This window comes from Microtus pennsylvanicus, chromosome 8 (assembly GCF_037038515.1).
Source record: "Microtus pennsylvanicus isolate mMicPen1 chromosome 8, mMicPen1.hap1, whole genome shotgun sequence".
Lineage (NCBI taxonomy): Eukaryota > Metazoa > Chordata > Mammalia > Rodentia > Cricetidae > Microtus > Microtus pennsylvanicus.
The window spans coordinates 103,656,520-103,675,722 of NC_134586.1; positions in this window are offsets into that span (position 1 = coordinate 103,656,520).

Below are 19,203 nucleotides of genomic sequence, written 5' to 3' on the forward strand. Positions count from 1 at the left end.
TACTTTCTACCACAGAAGAGCTGGAGATGTGAGAGAAACAAACTGTAGTTGACTTATTGCAAATACTCTTTTAAAATAGCTTTCATAAAGCCAGATTGAACTTTAGGAAAGTGTTAAGTACAGCAAGGAAGGATCAATCACCATATGTCTATGGAGCAAAACAAATGATACTTATGACAGTAAATAAAACTGATATTCTTTTTACTGTCTATTTTATATTTATTATTAATACACTATAATATCACAATAGTACATTATCAGTATGTAACAATTATCAAACAATTAATAGTCATTAAACATATGTATAGGTTCATTGTAAGTGTTTTCTTTTTTAAAATTTAAGACATGGTCAGATGAAAACAAGTAGGAGTGTGTCCCTCAAAAGCTATATTAACATCTTGCTTCAGGCGTCAGAGGGTATTCTTGTAAAGGGACAGGGTAAACTGCAGGTAAAAACAATTAAAATGAGCACCTGCTAGGTCAGGGTGAGCCATGATTCTATTGAGGGGTACTGGACAAGAAAGAAACACAGTCGCAGGTGCAGATGCTACAGCAAGCAAGGTTCTGTGAAGTTTGAGCTGAGACTGGAGTAAAGTTCCATACCTGAAAAAGACCAGGACTGAGCAGCCTGAAGTTGGGGAAGGTGAGTATTTCAGGCTTTCTGAAAGCAGCTAGCCCTGTCCAAGCTCACACTTCAGGTCTCCAGAACTGAGGGAGTGCAAGTTTTGTAGTTTTAGTGTGGTGTGGGAAGTCCTTCTGTAGATGTGTTGCTTTTATTGGTTAATGAATAAAAAAGTTGCTGCCGGGAAATGGCTCAACAGAATATAGCCAGGCTGGAAAAGATAGAGAGAGAGTAGGCAGAGTCAGAGTGATGTCATGGAGCTGCCAGAGGGGAAAGATGCTAGCCCTCACCTGGAACCTTGTTGGTAAGCCACATCCACATGGCGATATACAGATGAATAGAAGAGGGTTAACCAAAGATATAAGAGCTAGCTATCAAAACGCTTAAGTGATTGGCCAAGCAGTGATTTAAGTAATACAGTTTCTGAGTGATTATTTCTGGTCTAGGCAGCCAGGAGCAAACAAGCAGCCTCCAACTTTATGTTCAGTAGTCACAGCAACAACATGAAGCCAATGCAGGTTGAGTTCCAGTTATAGGGATTCCCGGTCCAGAATGGTTCAGATTGTGTCCTTTCTATTTACATACACAACTTGTATAGGCTTCAATGGATCCACACCTTTATCCTGATAATCTTAAACCCAAAATTTGAAATTGATTCTGGGAATTTTCTAACTTGGTATTTTCTTCTAATTATGACTACTAAGCCTGCATTGTCACTGACACTTTTTATCATGGTCATGGGGAGAAAGCATAGATGGAAGTGAAATAACTGTGGATTAATGGCTTTCCTCTGAGAAGCGCCTCATATATGACATCATTTCACATTTTCAATATAAGTAAATGAGATGTGTTTTTATATTTCCCTGTCAAGGAAAAATGCTTTTGATACTACATATACTTTCTTCCCACCTTGATTTTCCTTTTGACATATGCTAGAAGTCGTCCACTCATTTTCATAACTTCTCACTCACATTGTGGATGTCTAGGGCTTTTATCATGTAGCATGCTTACAAGCATGACCACATTGACTAAGACATTCACTGTCTGGTTGACATGTATCTGAGCTGACTTTCTCGTGGGCTGTCACAGAATGCGATGTGCCCCATTGTCTCCACTCTTGATTGGATTGGTTCCCCTATAAAGAAACAGTGGGATATCTTGTTAGACATTGTAAGTATCCTATCCACAGTGAGTTGGCTGGGATATCTTGTTAGACATTGTAAGTATCCTATCCACAGTGAGTTGGCTGGGATATCTTGTTAGACATTTTAAGTGTCCTATCCACAGTGAGTTGGCCAGTTTTGGCTTCCACCAGAAATGTAGAAAACTCTGGATTTTACCTTTCAGAAAATGATTGTGTTTCATCTAGTTTTAATTTCTTGATGATGACTAGGTTTATCATTTAACAATCATTAAATTTCTTTCCCCATTGCATAGTCCACACATACTCTTAAGGCATTTTATAGTGATTTTGGTATTTCAGTTCTGTTTTTAGACATCTTTGACACATCTGTAGGGATATTAATCCTTTGTGTGTTATTAAATTGTAAATACTTTCCCAGATTTGTGATTTTTCTAATGGTTTTTTTGCCATAAAATTACTTTCAATACAATAAAACTTACCACACTTCTCCTATTATCTGTAGATTTTGAGCAATAGCTCAAAAATCGATTTAACCATGTTTTCCATAATGCATACTAAGGATGAGTTTCTTTATGTGACTCTGGTTCATTTTGGTTTTTATCTACATATTGTATGAGAAATGGATCCAGGTTTTCCTTTTTACTAAAATTGGCCCTTATTTACAGATGGAGATGAGCTGGATTTACATTGTCCCCGAAAAGGCCTTGTTCACAGCTTGCCAACTGGGATGTGGTACAAACAATGCTCCGAATTTTGAGGAGTATTAGCCTCACCTAACTTGCTGAGTTTTCAGCAGGTTGGAGTTGAATGAATAATACTCAAAATACAGCTCGTCTCTTTTTGTACATTTGTTTTACGGAATAATAAATGATCACAAACATGTATTGCCTTCCATCAGTGTTGGCATTCTTGGAAATTGCTCCAAACATAGCAGATGCATGGAGTACAGTGAGGCAGGACCCTTCCTGTCTCCTAAGAATATCAAAGTCCAGGGTGTTAACATGAAACACTACCCTTTGGTACTGAAAGTTTTCTGGCATGCTACAGCTGCTATATACTATTTTGTGCTTCTTTGGTAATTAATGTATTTGTTTCCTAGAGATTTTATAATGTCATTTACTGGATTAACCTTCTCCAGTTGACATGGCTTCATTTAGTCTTGCCTCTTGGCAAAAGCTAATTCAAAATTAGGCTATGATCATTGGCATAGGAGATTCTATCTTCTCCTTTTCTTTTTTACTCTTGTATTTTAGTGAGAACGACAAGCTGCATCCAGCCCACACCTTCCAAATGTTATCTGCAGATGTACTCAGTTTCATGCTTAGGTTTATCACGGACAAGTTCTGTATCTGTGATGGCAACATTTTACTGTCAATGTTATTTGGTTTGGAACCTCCGAGGAGGTACATCTCTCAGTGAATTTCCAGAGACATTTTACTGACGATAAAGGACCCATTCTAAATGTTGGTGTCACCATCCCATTGCCTGGAGTTTTTCCTAGGCTAAATAAAAAGACAGGAAGGAGAAAGCCATTTGAGAGTTGGCATTTTCCTCTTGTTTCTTCCAGATCTGCCCAGATGTGATGAGGTTTTCACTGTCCAAGCTGCTAGACCTTCCATCTCTCATGTCTTTCAGTTATGATGAACTATATTTCTTGATCCTTGAGCCAAAATAATATTCCTCCCTTAAATGGTTTCTGTCAATTAAGTTCTTACAATGATGGAAAAGTCACCAGTATAGTATCCAGCAGTGCAAAGAACTTATCCAAGTCCTCCACAATTGTATAACACACACCATCATCTTCCAGTACAGTGATTCTCAGCCTGCGGGTTACAACTCCTTTGGCAAATCTTTGTCTTAAAAAATGTTTAAATCATGCTTCAGTACAGTAGCAAATTTACACTTACGTATCCAAAAATAAATAAATTTTATGTTTGGGGATTGCCACAGCAGGAGGAACTAAATTAAAGGATACAGCATTAGGAAGGTTGAGAACCACTATTCTAGCATCTGAGAATGTGTAAATATCCTGGTGGTATCTGTGCATAAATTCTCAGCCCCACAATATCCTGGTCATGGAGATGTGTGACCCCTCTGAGTAAACCATTGAAATGAGTATCTCCATCAGTGTCTTTCAGCAGTCACTATAGGATGTTATTGGTCTTCTCTCCTACATACTCCAACATCCTCCCAGTCTCTACCCTAGGACCCAATTCTAAAGCCATTCCACAAAGTAAATGATACAACAATTTTCCATTTCCTACTACCATAGTCTCATTTTCTTGCTATGACTGACATGAAAAAAAAAAGAAGGATATCTCTGTGGCTTAAAACAGTAGGAATTACTCTCAGTGTTCTGTAGATGAGCAACTTGAGCTGTCTGGGGGTTCTGGAGGAGGCAGTCCCCTGTTTCTGAATGCTCCTGGAATTTTGTTGGCTGCAGCAGCAGAACTCTGTTTGCCTTGTCACTCCAAGGCCCTCTGCTCTGTATTATCTGTCCTTTTGTCCCAGCACAAATCACCCTAACGAGATCTGCTAAGACTCAGAGGGGGTGCCCAGAAAGTTCTGCCAAAAGCTCACAATCCCAGTGAGGAAGAGAAAAGGAGATGGAGCCAAGGAAACAAAGAAAGGGGTCAGAAGGAGCTCTCAGTGTTCTAAGGTATGTCCAACTCGGGCTTTCGTAAGGAAGGCTGACACTAAACTTAACAGGTGTAGCATCTGCTGCAGGAATCTGATACCTTTTTAGCCCTCCCCTCCCCGAGGACAGTGTAACTAACATTTCCTTTATGGTACCCTTGGAGTATTAACGCCCTACTACCTGTGCCCCAGCCAATGGGTTACAGTTACAAGGTTCAGGAAACTGCCGCTTCTGTCCATTGATGTCTCCTCAGGATGGGAGAATTAAGAACACAGCCTACTACTGTAGGAAACTGGTACATTCTTGCCACAATCTGCCTCTCTCTTTGTCCTCTCATTTAATGGGAATTTCCATTAAAGATGATCTGAAAGGAAAGCTCATATTTTTCCATGTAGTAAGCTGTATGTTATTAGGGTTTTAGATAACATTCTAAGGCATGGATGGCTATGAGGAAATGCCTCACCTAGGATCCTCACCCCTGAATGATTTCCGTCCTCTCAAGGGTATCAATCTCATGTCCTGACTTGTTTTTTAACTAATGACACTCATGTTTTCTCCTCTGTCATGCTGAAAAATTCCCAAGTTCATGATGTATCTGAGGCTTATAGTTTCCCTGTGAGTCCAGATGGATTCCCCAGAGATGGGAGCTTCAAGATTCAGTTCTTCAAAAGTGATAGATAGAGGGAGGTCCTTGCTTTTAAAGCACGAGCCTGCAGAAGAAAAAATGAGCATGCACACAGCCCCACATCAAGACTTTGATTCTGCATTTTTCTAAAACAAGGCACACTGTTTGGAATGAAAGCCTATGACTGGACAATGAGTCTCCAGATTTCGTGGAATCAATTACTCCTATAGATCATCCAGCAAGCTATAAGGTAAGCGTAGGAGATGTACTACCCGAACCTGGTCAATATAAAACACAATGTTCCCTTTTCCCTGTCATTATTCTGTCCTTGTCACAACTGTACATCAAATCATCAAAAGGAAAAATTGAAGGAAAATAGGACTTCACTTTACCCTAGGATTGTGTGATCACAATTGCAGGCTTCCTGTTTATCCAGGCCCAACTTCCACCATGTCCATTTGCTGCTTGCAGGCTGGTGGTATGATGTTTCCGTAAAAGCAGATACCTGCTACCTGCTATTAAAGCCCCTTTATTCAAGTCTGCTTTGAAGCATTTATTCTATTACACTACTCTGTCATTTACTCTGAAGCTGTGCTCTCTCAACTAGCATGTCAGCATGTAGATGGATGTGCGTGGCTCATGCATAGCCCCACCTCCTGCCTGTAGGACACTGAATGTCCTTGATCTTATTAGACAGTACCCTGAACCAGTAGATTCCCCTTGAATGATAGGGCTACAAGTTCAGCCAACACATCTGCTCTTGACAGGGTAACGTCTTTTCACCTCCCTGACTCAGAGAACAATACTTCCTATGCTTCCTACTGAACATAAAGAAACTTCATTTACAAACAGTCAGGGAGGAGGGTTGGAAGGAACATGGTGATTTCTCTCTATTCACTGGTAGGCCCGCGGAGATGTTCATGCAGGTAACAGGAAGGAGCTATGTTGTCATTGAGCTAAGGACAGTGATACTACATGGGAAGTTTCGTGATATTTGTGCTAGATGCTTTGCTGTTCGAATTCCTATATACACAGTCTGCAGTCATGGGACAAATCTCCAGGATTCTGGTGGGGGTGTTTGGACCTGAAGGGCAGTACTGGAAGGGTTGATGGAGGCCTCCTAGGCTTTCCTACCAGAGTGGATTGACATATTAGGAAGCAAGCACAGGGAACTGACAGAGCCCTGAAAAAGTATTGGAACCAGTAGGTCTTGGGGCATCCAGCAGAACAGAGGGCCATCAATCATCAATAAGCTTGGCAGAGCCTGAGAGACAGTTGCTGAGTTCAAGACCATGAAATGGAGATGAAGTATCTCCCACCAAGGTCTTGGTCCCCAAGGTACCTAATCTAGAGGATCCCTCCCAGCCATCCCAGGCTTCCAGATTCCCAAACAAAGACTCTGTGTTCACAGCAGAAAGACAGTGACTGTTCTAATCCACTGTATCTCTGATGGAGACTTTGGGAAATATTTACCCCAGCAAGACTGAGCAACGAGAAAAATGGCCGGATGTACACACAGCACATGGACCTGTAAGGTAAAATAATCACACAGATAGGACCAGACTACAGCAGTGGACACATAACTGGCTAGAGACAAGTGAACACTCTTTTATGACTTAAGAAGCCTGCAGTGGAAGGTTTCCCATACGAAGCAGCATGGAAGATGTGGATTTTACTGGAAATGATTATGAGAGAACAGAAGAGCAGAGTGGGGAAATTTGCAGAACACAAGGAAAGCCAAGCACTTCACCTTTAGTCTCGTCAGAAGCCATTTGTGTTGTTTCCAGTTTGGTAAGTATTGTCTTCCTGTGGCTGATATCTCATTTTCCAGTTATCTGTGAGGCTAGGGTCTTCTCCCAGGATCTTAGCCTCTTGATTCTCTGGTAACTTGACTTTAAGCCCATTTTTGTTTCAGATGTATCATGTTTTTTTGTCTGAATTTTGACAATTCTTCGCCTATTCTGTATTCTTTGTAGATTAAAGATCTGCGCAGAGTAAGCCTTCACCATCCTTGGATGGTAAATGTTTTCATGCAGCTAAAGTGAGGTCATAAAGCAACTCTGCTATGTAAAAACACAAAACCTTTATTTACTAAAAATGCCCTAAAACCAAAGACATTCACAATTTAGACAAAGACAATGGCCACTCCCTCAGTATTTGCATGATAATATCTAAGCACAAGGACAGAAGTAAAGGACCAGATTCCCAGGGACTGAGCACTAACTCTGCTGATTTCCATGGTGATGGATACTGTGGTTCTTCAGTTAATCATTCACTACAACAAGAAAAGGCTTGCAAGCTAAATAACTCTTAGATAGACATGGGAATAATGACCACGTGAATCCTCCATTACCTACCAAACAGAACTACCTTGGAGGGTCACTGTGGCTACTTTCTGCACAGTAGAATTCATGCTCTGTAAAGGAAAGACAAGCTTGGCTAAGACTTAGCTCTGCGTGGAAAATTACATACTACAGACACTCAAGGCTCAGTACATAGTCAAGTCTTTCTTCTGGAATGAGGCTGTAAAGCCCCACTGAATATCAGAAGAACCAGAACCATCAAGAGTGACACTTGGGTGGGCAGCCATGTAAGGTGGCTTCCCATTTATTTCAGATCAGTTGAAATCAGGCCAATTTGCCTTCATTCTGTCCAATGGCACCCATGATCAGATGAAGTGTCAGTAACCCAGCTGTCCCTCAAGTTGACTACTTACCGACCTTCTCCAGTCAGAGTTTGATATCTAAGAACTGCAGTGTGGAGGTCATTTGCATGCCCCTTGCAATGCAGCCATACAGTCCATCATGTAGACAACTTGCGCTCCATTCTCTTTGCCTTTAATGTTCTGTATTTGCAGACATACTAAGAGTTACCTTCCCCACAGGATAGAATATTTCCTTAGAGACCTCCTAGCTCCATCCCAGAAAGTCACAGAGAAGGTGGAGGGACAGGAAGGAAGGAAGATGTGCTCCTCCAAGCTGTACTATTCACTGAAAGAAGAGACAGGTTTTAATTGTCAGGGTACCTTCTACAACTTTCGTTCTTTACAAGAAACCACAGAAAAAAGAGAATTGGTTCAATAAAATTTTCGCGTGAAACTTTGTCTATCAGACACAAAATAAATTCCAACTTAGAAATGAAGAAACTTAATTCTAGAAGGTAGAGCAGTATATTCAGGAGGAACACCTTGTTATGTATTGTAGGTCTCCAAGTAGCCAGAATAAAACTGATACTTGTGTTCACAAAACCAACCTAGCAAGTTGTGCTAGCTACAGAAATGTACCTCACAAACTTCCAGCTATGGTATATGGTTGAGGACCCTGTTTCTGCATTCTAAAATCTACATGAGATCCTCAGGACAGCCAGTGGGTTCTTCTGACAGCTCTGCTGAAACCATGGGAGACTTCATAGCAGTTTCAGTTCCGATAGATAGATAGATAGATAGATAGATAGATAGATAGATAGATATATAGATAGATAGGTAGGTAGATAGAGATAGAGATATCTTCCAACTCTTTTTCTTGTCTTCTAATCTGAGATTTCTGAGTCAGATTTATTCTCCTTATTTTATCAATTTCAGATGTATTTTCTTCATTAAAACAAAACTTGAAAATACATATAATTCAGTTCTGTCTTGTCACATACTCTTGGAGAACCTGACTAGGCTTAACAATGGTAATTTAAACCACATACACATGTGAGCCATATCACACTTGCACCAACTGTGATTACTTCAAGACTTTGCGCTTCAACCAGTGGATTATAGGTAGGTATCTCTACGTGTCCATCTCAACATAGTTTTGATCTACTATATACTAGACTCTGTTGTGGGTTAGGCAATGCCGAGGATATCTGCTGAAGCTCATTTTTTGTGGCTGAGTGGAATTCTAGTTCCATTATCTCTATGACAACCTTACCAAGCAAGAGAGTTGCCTCTGGCTGAGTAGAAGTGCACTTCTTAATATGTGTACATTGGGTGTTTCTGGAAAGAGAGCGGGTGGTGATACAGAATTGTGTCCTAAGAGAAAGGAAAAGGGGAACTGAAGAGGAGATTTTTATTCATTATCTTTAAAAGTGGAAAAAAGCAAATGGAAATTCCAGGAAAAATAATGAGCTGTTAGAACAGGGAGGGCTCAGTGGGGCTTAGGCAGTTCTAGCAGGGCTGTCTCAGGAGGGACGTCTGCTATCAGAGTGATGAAACATGCTAATGGATGCATGGACAAGGAGACAGACTGTTGTACATTCGAAGGTAAAATCAGCAATTGCCTAGGACACAAATCATGTATTTTAGACATTGAAAATTCCATCTTTAGTTTTATGTTAAGGACTTAAAGTTATCTGCTAAAGAGGCTAATTTTATTACAGTATAGAATAAATAATAAACTGTAGTTCTGAAAAGCATTACAGATAGTAAATTCTGAAATATTTTTGAAAATATTTTATGTGGTTTTAGTTAAGGGCATCTCTAATAATAATGTGTGTGAGTATTTGATTAATAGTTAAAATACCTATGTCTAGCAAAAATCCAAACCTTGGTATTCACTGGCATAGCTACAATATATTATTTTACTGTTATTCTACAGTATGAGAAATTATGTTACCCAAGAAAGTTCAACAAAACACTGCTGAGTCTTTATGCCATTGCATGGGACCTACTCATAAACTCATGATAAAAAAGGCTGGTATCATCCTTGGCTTCAAGGTTTGGGCTCTGGAGAGCAGAACACACACCAGGATGTGAGGACACATGCTAGAATAAAGAACAAAAGAATAGTTTGCTGTGGTGTACGAAAGACCTTGCCATGAAGGGGATTTGAGCTGGTTTGTATAAACTAAAAGACCAATGAAAGCAACTCTCTCACCTCTGTTATTGTTTCTACCCCCCCCCCCACAGCTGTGGAAAGAGTAGCATTCACCCACCTACCTCAGATCAATTAGTCCTGGAAACTCTGAATTATCTAACCTTTAGAAGATCTTGTGTGTCCTATAGCAAGCTGTATCATAATATTTAGATAAAACTAACTAGCATTGAACCCACACAATGCTGTGCTTGGCACAAATAAGATTTAAGAATGTTTTCTGTATTGATTCAAGCACTGAAACAATTATTATCAGCCAAGCTTTAATAAGAATGGAAACAATTCCTCAGAAGCCAAGTCTGCTGAGGTAGCAGAGTTTGAACCTGAGCCCAGGTCTATCTGACTTCAATACTCAGTAATTCATCTACATAATAAATGGTCCACGCACTTACCATGAGAAGGACAAGAACACTATATAAACACATATAAGTATGTCTGTTGCAAATGGGACATGCCTGGATGCAAATCATGGTGGCCATTCAGTAGTAAGTATTCAGGCCCATAGTCTAATTTCCTCATTCAAGAAGTTTCAGTCTTAGGCTCTCATTCTGTAAACAAATACTAAACATCTCCCCGGTGCCAGGAGATAGTAGAAAGGAAAGGGAAAACATGAGGGGTGAAGAATAATTCTAGGCATCCAATTACTCCAAACAAGCTGGCCTGTGACAATATCTTAATTCACATCTCCCAGAACAACCAGGCCTGCTAGGGCAGAAACCTAAGCACACTGGGCTTACAGCACCTGCAGCATTTCCAGGCTGTGGACTCTTAGCATGCTTTGACTTCATTTTACTCCCTCTCTTAGCAACAACCTTTTCACTAAGTAACTCTTTTAATTTTAAGCATCTGACAATAATTCTAATCTTCCCTTAACTGACATTCAAGGACGTGACGTGGCGTGTAAAGTGAGTGAAGAGAGACAGTTACTAGACACGACATGTGTGCTTAGATCATGAGACTGAAACATGGGCGAAAGAAGCAATTGGAATAGAGAAACAGGGAATTATATATGATCATGGATCCTGGAGAAAAAGATCCTAGATGATGCCTCTGGAGGTTATGGAAGAGCGGTAGGTTGCTGTGGATAGTTTAGTTAGAGGTGGTGGATGGTGAGGGTGGAGGCGGTGGATGGTGAGGATGGAGGGGGTGGATGGTGAGGATGGAGGCAGTGGGTGGTGAGGTTGGAGGGGGTGGATGGTACGGATGGAGGGGGTGGATGGTGAGGATGGAGGGGGTGGATGGTGAGGTTGGAGGGGGTGGGTGGTGAGGTTGGAGGGGGTGGATGGTGAGGATGGAGGCAGTGGATGGTGAGGATGGAGGGGGTGGATGGTGAGGATGGAGGTGGTGGATGGTGAGGATGGAGGGGGTGGATGGTGAGGATGGAGGCAGTGGATGGTGAGGATGGAGGCAGTGGGTGGTAAGGATGGAGGGGGTGGATGGTGAGGATGGAGGTGGTGGATGGTGAGGATGGAGGCGGTGGATGGTGAGGATGGAGGGGGTGGATGGTGAGGATGGAGGCAGTGGGTGGTAAGGATGGAGGGGGTGGATGGTGAGGATGGAGGTGGTGAGGATGGAGGTGGTGGATGGTGAGGATGGAGGTGGTGAGGATGGAGGTGGTGGATGGTGAGGATGGAGGTGGTGAGGATGGAGGTGGTGGATGGTGAGGATGGAGGTGGTGAGGATGGAGGTGGTGGATGGTGAGGATGGAGGTGGTGAGGATGGAGGTGGTGGATGGTGAGGATGGAGGGGGTGGATGGTGAGGATGGAGGTGGTGAGGATGGAGGGGGTGGATGGTGAGGATGGAGGTGGTGAGGATGGAGGTGGTGGATGGTGAGGATGGAGGTGGTGAGGATGGAGGCGGTGGATGGTGAGGATGGAGGCAGTGGGTGGTGAGGATGGAGGGGGTGGATGGTGAGGATGGAGGTGGTGAGGATGGAGGTGGTGGATGGTGAGGATGGAGGTGGTGAGGATGGAGGGGGTGGATGGTGAGGATGGAGGTGGTGAGGATGGAGGCAGTGGATGGTGAGGATGGAGGTGGTGAGGATGGAGGTGGTGGATGGTGAGGATGGAGGTGGTGAGGATGGAGGGGGTGGATGGTGCGGATGGAGGGGGTGGATGGTGAGGATGGAGGGGGTGGATGGTGAGGTTGGAGGGGGTGGGTGGTGAGGTTGGAGGGGGTGGATGGTGAGGATGGAGGCGGTGAGTAGTAAAGATCGAAGTGGTAAATAGTAAGGATGGAAGTGGTAGGTTGTGTGGTTGAGCTCATTAACTAAGCAGATAGCTTCATAGAAAATGAACTACGCATCAAGTTTTGACAAACCATCGTTTTTCTTGAAGACTGAGGTTTTTTTTTTTTATTCTAGCTGTCACTCAATTTTGGTCAAAGAAATAGTAAATATGACTATGGTCATTAAGTCCACACCATCCACTAGGTCAGGTCCTGATTTCTGCTGATTAAATCAAGGGGAGGTTCTAATCACTGGAAGTGATTGGGTACCTCAACACATGGTGAGCTTCAGCCCTTGATCATAATGGAGAGCAGCAGAACCAAACAGCATATAGAAATTATTTGAGCCTGATGTAATAACTGGCTTCTTGTGGGGAAGAAAAGTTGAAAAGAACTGAGGTATGAGGCTGCAATAGCTTGCTCAGTAGCTATAGGATCAGAAGTGTGAATGGCATTCTAGAATTTCAAGAAAGTATATATCAACAGGAATTACTAGTGTAGGCCTAAAATCCTAGCTTCCAGGAAGGCTGAGGCAGGGGAACAAAAACCCAGACTGGGCTGCTTAAGGAAACCCATGTTAGGGAAAAATAGAAGAAAAAAAGCCTGGGATAAAAATATGATTCAGTGATAGAATACTTGCCTACCATGAGTGAAGCCATAGACTCAAACAAAAGTATCACAGAAAAGAAGAAAGAGAGAGGGAAGGAAGAAAAGAAAGAAGAAGAAAAGGGAATCATACCTTAACTACAGTACAGCTGTACACACAACATGGTAGAGAACCACCAAGATATAAGGGTTGCTTGACACTGAAGGTGCTTGGCACAACCTCAGCTCCCCAACCTTGAGCTATAGAGGGATGATCTTAACAGCAAAGACACCAGGCAATCCATTCTCAACAACAAGCACTTGTCTGTGTCCACAGTGAGAATATAGATGCAATACCCACTGGTACCCCACTTTAGTATGCCCGGAAAAAGCAGGGTATTGGTGCACAAATGCCCCCATAGGCAGAATACATCCAAATAAAAATAAAAGACATTAACACTCCATCAGGCTCTAGAGAGACTGGGAAGAGCATGGAAATGTTGGTATAATGCATTTTGCATTCACTAATATCTAGGCCTTTAGTTCCTTATTAGTAATAAAGATAATAAGTGCTAAGCATCACTTGAGTGTGAGGACAAGCCAAGGACATGTGAGATCATGTCTTTAAATAAGTGTTTGTATATTATACATGTAAAGTCTATAACCATCCCGTCACACCAAGCTACCAAGTAATCTGTCTCTGTCACATCTTAGTCTGAGGAGAACAGGTGAGGATCCTGGCCAGAGTAAGCACTGACTACACAATTCTGGTTTCCTGAAGTACAAATGGACATGCATTTTTCCATTTTGTATTAGAAGTTGCTCCTGAGATGAAAACAACATGCCCCATTCTGAGATAAGAATCACCCTACTCTGGAACAGACCCTTGAAACAGAAAGTCAAGCCATGCAAGTCCTTCCAGATGCATACTCTGCGCTGTGGTTCCTTCAGGCAAAGGTTTTGATTTTCTTTGGTTTTGAGAATTTTATTTATTATTGGGTTGAGTAACTAAGTTACATGAGTCTCATTCTTCAACATGTTACAGTTCATAGACGGGGCACATCTGGAGCAAAAGTTTGAATATCTGAACACATATGCTTTAAAAGTTGCTTATGACTACGCTGGATCTTTTGCCTGAACTTGTGCCGTATTTTCAGACCCAAACGCAAGTATGATGAGTTAGCTTCATAAATTGCCTCAGTCTGAAATGCTTATCTTAGAGCAGTGGCTCTCAACCTGTGCATCAAGAACCTTTTTGGCTGGGGAAGTCAAATGACCCTTTTACAGGAGTCTCCAAAGGCCATCAGAAAACACAGATATTTACATTATGATTTATACCACTGGGAAAATTATGGTTATGAAGTAAAAATGAAAATAATTTTATGGCTGGGGGTCAACAGAACATGAGGAACTTTATTAAAGGATTACAGCATTAAGAAGTCTGAGAACAACTGTCTTAGGGATCTACATAGATTCTAGTGTAATTTTACTATGTTTTAAGAGTAAGCAATAATAGTTTAATAAGAATTTAACATTCAAATAAGAACATAAGATTGGAGGTCAAAGACACATATTCAGATTCCAAAAACTTTCCAAGCTTATTGGTAAGTCGTTGAAGTATCCCAAGCTAACTGTCCTGCAATGGAGCATTTATAAGGATGTTTCTTGGACTATTCAGAAGAAATGGAAGCTGTCTAGAAATTTGTTCCTTGACTCAGAACCCTTCTCTTTGTATTGGAAGAGCTGGCAAAGCTTCTACAAATTAAACTTCCTTATAGTATTAACACAACAATAGTTAGATATGGTGGTACAGATCTGTAGTCCCAGTGCTTCAGATGAGACAGCAGGAATACCAGGAGTTCAAAGTCATAGCTACATAAATAATTTGAAATGTAACTGAACTACAATAGGACTCTGCATCAAAAAAAAATGGCAGAGGAAGGCTAAAACCTATGGAACCAATACAAACAGGATGATTTCCTCAGTGATGATTGAGATCAGAAGTCTAGAGTTGAGAGGGCTCTACAAGCTGAAGAACAGGCTTATCAGCAATCTAAAGATACAGCAATCAACCCACAAGACCTAGAATTAATCTTCTCAGCCACATTACTTTCTGGTTTATTTCTGGAATTTCTCCTTCAAAGGATGAAGAAATATCCCCATAGCTCATAGATAAAAAAGTTCTGTATCCATTGACCTCCAATCCTGCAGCAGTAAGTTTTACTATGTCCCTATTCTTAAGATTTTTAAATTTATTTTATTTGTGTTTCTTTTCATCCAAGAAGACTAAAAGAAATGAATAAATTTCTAGAATCATCCAAATCACCAACATTAAACCAAGAAGAGATCAACAGCTTAAAGAGATTCAAAGCAAATAAAGGGATGGAAAGAGTGATAAAATGTCTTCTAACTAGAAAAAGCTCGGGTCAGGTGGATTCATAGAAGAATTCTATCAGGCTTCCAAAGAAGATCTACAAACAATATTTTTATATTGTTCAAAAGATTAGAAACAGGAGCTGTGCTTTAAAACTCCTCTGTGAAACCAGTATTACTCTAACACCAAACTAAGCAAAGACACAACAACAACACAAAGAAAACTATAGGCCAATACATTTCCTAAATCTAACAGCAAAAGTATTCGATAAAATACAAACTAAATACAGGCATTTATTTAAAAGATTATCCACCAGGACCCACTTAACATTATCCTTGATGTACAGGAATGGTTCAACGTACGGAAGTCAATAAATGTAAAAAATCACATGGCTTCTGCTCTAATTAAGTTCAGAACTCCTAGAACCTAACACTTCCTATACTGAATGACTTTCATGGTTCCCAAGTTGTGTCTACTCCGCTTAGTTATTACTTATTTCCACGGGGCACATACCAAAGCAACATGCTAGAAATGTGCTTACTCGAGTTTGATCTTCTTCTATTGCTCCTTCTAGGGCATCAGACAACAGGAGGCCCTGTAGGAGTGGTAGGTAATGTGTGCAGGTCTGAAGACAAGAGTTAGTGAGAGGGGGCTGGTCGTGTGGAGCGCTGCTCTGCTTTGGTAAGAAATTCTACATCTAAACTGTTGGAAAGAGCCAGGGTCGTTGAGTCAAAGACTGCATGCATAAGGCTACAGTCCCTTTCCACAGTCTGCCAGAGCAGAATTCCTAACACCCTCCTTGACTAGATGGAGGTTACATACAGACTGGTGCCAGCTAAAGGAAAAATATTTCAGTAGGAAACAAGAAAGTAAGCATCCCTTGTATCATGGTTTATCTTAAAAATTTTAACCCTAAGTAGGAAAGGACATTAAAATAATTAAACATTCTCCATATGGATTTCCAGAGTTGCTCTTGGCATTCCCACCACCAGTGAATTTGACTTCCTCTTTCTCCACAACATCAACATAATTTTGTCAGCTGCTTTATTGACCCTAATAATTATAACTAAGATAAGATGAAATCTCAAAGTTGTTTTAATTCACATTTCCCTGATTGCTAAGGATAATGAACACTTTTTGAGGTATTTCTCATCCAATTTTTATTTCTTCTATTGAGAATTCTCTGTTTAGATCCCTTGCCCATTTTTAATTGAATCATCTCTTTTCTTGATTCTTTGGGTTTTCTTTTAATTCTTTGTATATTCTGGATATTAATGTCAGATATATATCTATAAATGATTATTCCTCATTCTGTATATTTCTTATCTGTTCAGTTAATTGTTTCCTTAGCTGTACAGAAGTGTTTTTGTTTTATAATATCCCAGTTGTCAGTGGCTGGCCTTAATTCCTTGGCAAACAGAGTCCTTGGCTATGCCTAAAGATCTCAACATCCTACTCCATAGTAACATAGTTCATTACTGCCAATTCACAATAGACAGAAAATCGAAACCATCTAAATTTCCTTCAGCAGATGATTGGATAATGAAACTGTGGTATGTCTATACAATGAAATACTATCCAGCTGTAAAAATAAAGAAATTTGAAGGTAAATAGATGAACCTAGAAATAATTATATTCAATGAGGTGACCCAGACCCATAAAGATGAACTCTATGTGTTCTGTCTCGTCTGTGCTTCCTAGCTTCAAACATATCACATGGAGCAAACACAGAAATGAGAAAAGTATAATGGGGCCATATGTGGAGGGGTTGGAGGAGAAGAGCAGGATATAGGTGATATGAAGCAGGAAGTAGAAAAATGGGGTGCTCCAACAAAAGGAAGTCAAAGCAGATGAGAGATGAGGAAAAAATAACACAAAGGTTATTTGATAAAGCCTCAAGAAATCTTATTTTATATTTACCTAAGATTAGGTATAAAACATTGAAATGTACAAACACAGATAGACATAGACACACACATGCACACATACATGTGCACATACGCACACACACACATACACACACACGCACACAATGTTAAGGAAGTTAAACCCCATGGCATGACAATGCTCTCTAAAGAATCTTAGATTAACATAAAACCCAGAACCAGACAATAGAAACTCACTTTTCAATGTTTGGTCAGGAAAGTCCAAGTGACTCACAAAGCAGTATATACTATATGTATATCCCTTGATTTTCCTCCAGGAGTTGAAGGTAAGACCCCATTACTAAAAGCACTGCATACTGAGGACATAGGACTCCGATGATTCAGGCTGTATCTGACCTGAAAGCCTCTTTCCTGTGATCTAGCTTCCGTGGTTCCTAAAAGTACGATGCAACTTCCCAAGGGAGGGAAGCAATTTAACTGTCCTACCTAGTGGCAGCACCTGTGAACAAAAGCAATGATGAGCATTGTGAAATACAAAGGGGCAATAAGGGCCACTCACCTATCAGTGGCAACCAACAGTTCTCCAATGGGACTTAAGGCCCATTCAAGAAACAGGAAATGGCTAATGAGGTCATGGACCTTAGAAAAAAAATCTACTACCTAGGCTTTTGCTAGACCGGCACAGTTCCTTACTACATTCTAAATCTTACCCTTCTACTCACAGATTATGTAGCTAGCATATTTCATCAAAGAAAATGGAGACCATCACAGAAAACTGAAACTGGACACAAAGATATCAACAGATGTGGGGAGTTTACCCTCATGGATACATTTACATCACAGTTCTTGCATCTATATCCCAGGCAACATTTTAGAAGAGGGGGCAGAGAGATTACAAGAGTAAGAATGTCGGGAGGTCTGCTGTGAGACAACCTGTCCTAGAATGGGTACATAAACAAGACCGGAACAATGGCAATGCCACTCGGCACATCAACATGGAAGGGGAACTAGCCATTTCATGGAGTCCACTCCTTAGACAAATAACTACTGCTGACCAACCAAGAACTGGCCTCTGCCAGTGAACTCTCTTATTGCTTGTTCATTGTAGAGTGATCAGCCTTTTATCATATACCCACAATAAGAGCCTGACTCAGAAGTTTTATTTTGATATATTTGTACATACGCATACATACATACATATATGTATATATCAATAATAATCAAAGAAAGGCCATCAAGCTGAGAAGTGGGGAAAATAAGAGAGTTCAAGGGAAGGTAGCTGGGAGGGACTGGAGAGAGGAAAGGGGGTGGTAATATAATTCTGTACAATTAAAATCATACATAATATATATTGCAATCAAGTCTTTCTATTTACTGCTGACTGGTCTGGAGCTCACTATGTAGACCTGACTGGCCTAGAACTCAGGGTGATCCACCTGCCTCTGCCTCTTGAGTGCTGAGGTTAAAGGCATCATCCTGTCTGGCTAAAATCATATTTTTAATTATATATGTGTTTGTGTGTGTGTGTGTGTTGTGGGGTTCCCCTCCATATGTTGTATGTTTTATTACCATTAGTTAATAAAAAAAATACTTTGGCCCGTGGCAGAATAAAGCCAGGTGGGAAATCTGAACAGAGATATATAGAGGGAGTAGGTGGAATCAGAGAGATGCCATATAGCTTACCAAGGAACTATATGTCAGAAACTTGCCTGGTAAGCCACAGCCTCGAGGTAATACACAGATTAATAGAAACAGATTAATTTAAGATATAAGAGCTAGGTAGAAATATGCCTAAGCTTTTGGCCTGATGGAGGAAGGTCATTGGTTAAATTAAAAGAAACTGCTTGGTCCTCATTGGTTAGAAGATAGGTGGGAGGAGTAAACAGAACAGAACACTGGGAGGAAGAGGAAGTCAGCTCAGACTTCACATCTCTCCTCTCCGGAGCAGATGCCTCAGAGAGACGCCACGCTCCCTGCTCCAGGGAAGATGCACGCTACGAAGCTCCGACCCAGGATGGACTTAGGCTAGAATCTTCCCAGTAAGACCAGTGCTATACAGATGATAAGAAATGGGCTAGTCCAGGTGCAAGAGTTAGCCTAGAAGAGGCTAGGAAGAAATGAGCCAAGCAGTGTTTAAATGAATACAGTTTGTGTGTTGTTATTTCGGGGCAAAAGCTAGCCGAGCAGGCGGCTGGGGTGTTGGGGACACAGCCCCGCCGCCCTTATTACTACATTGGCCAAAC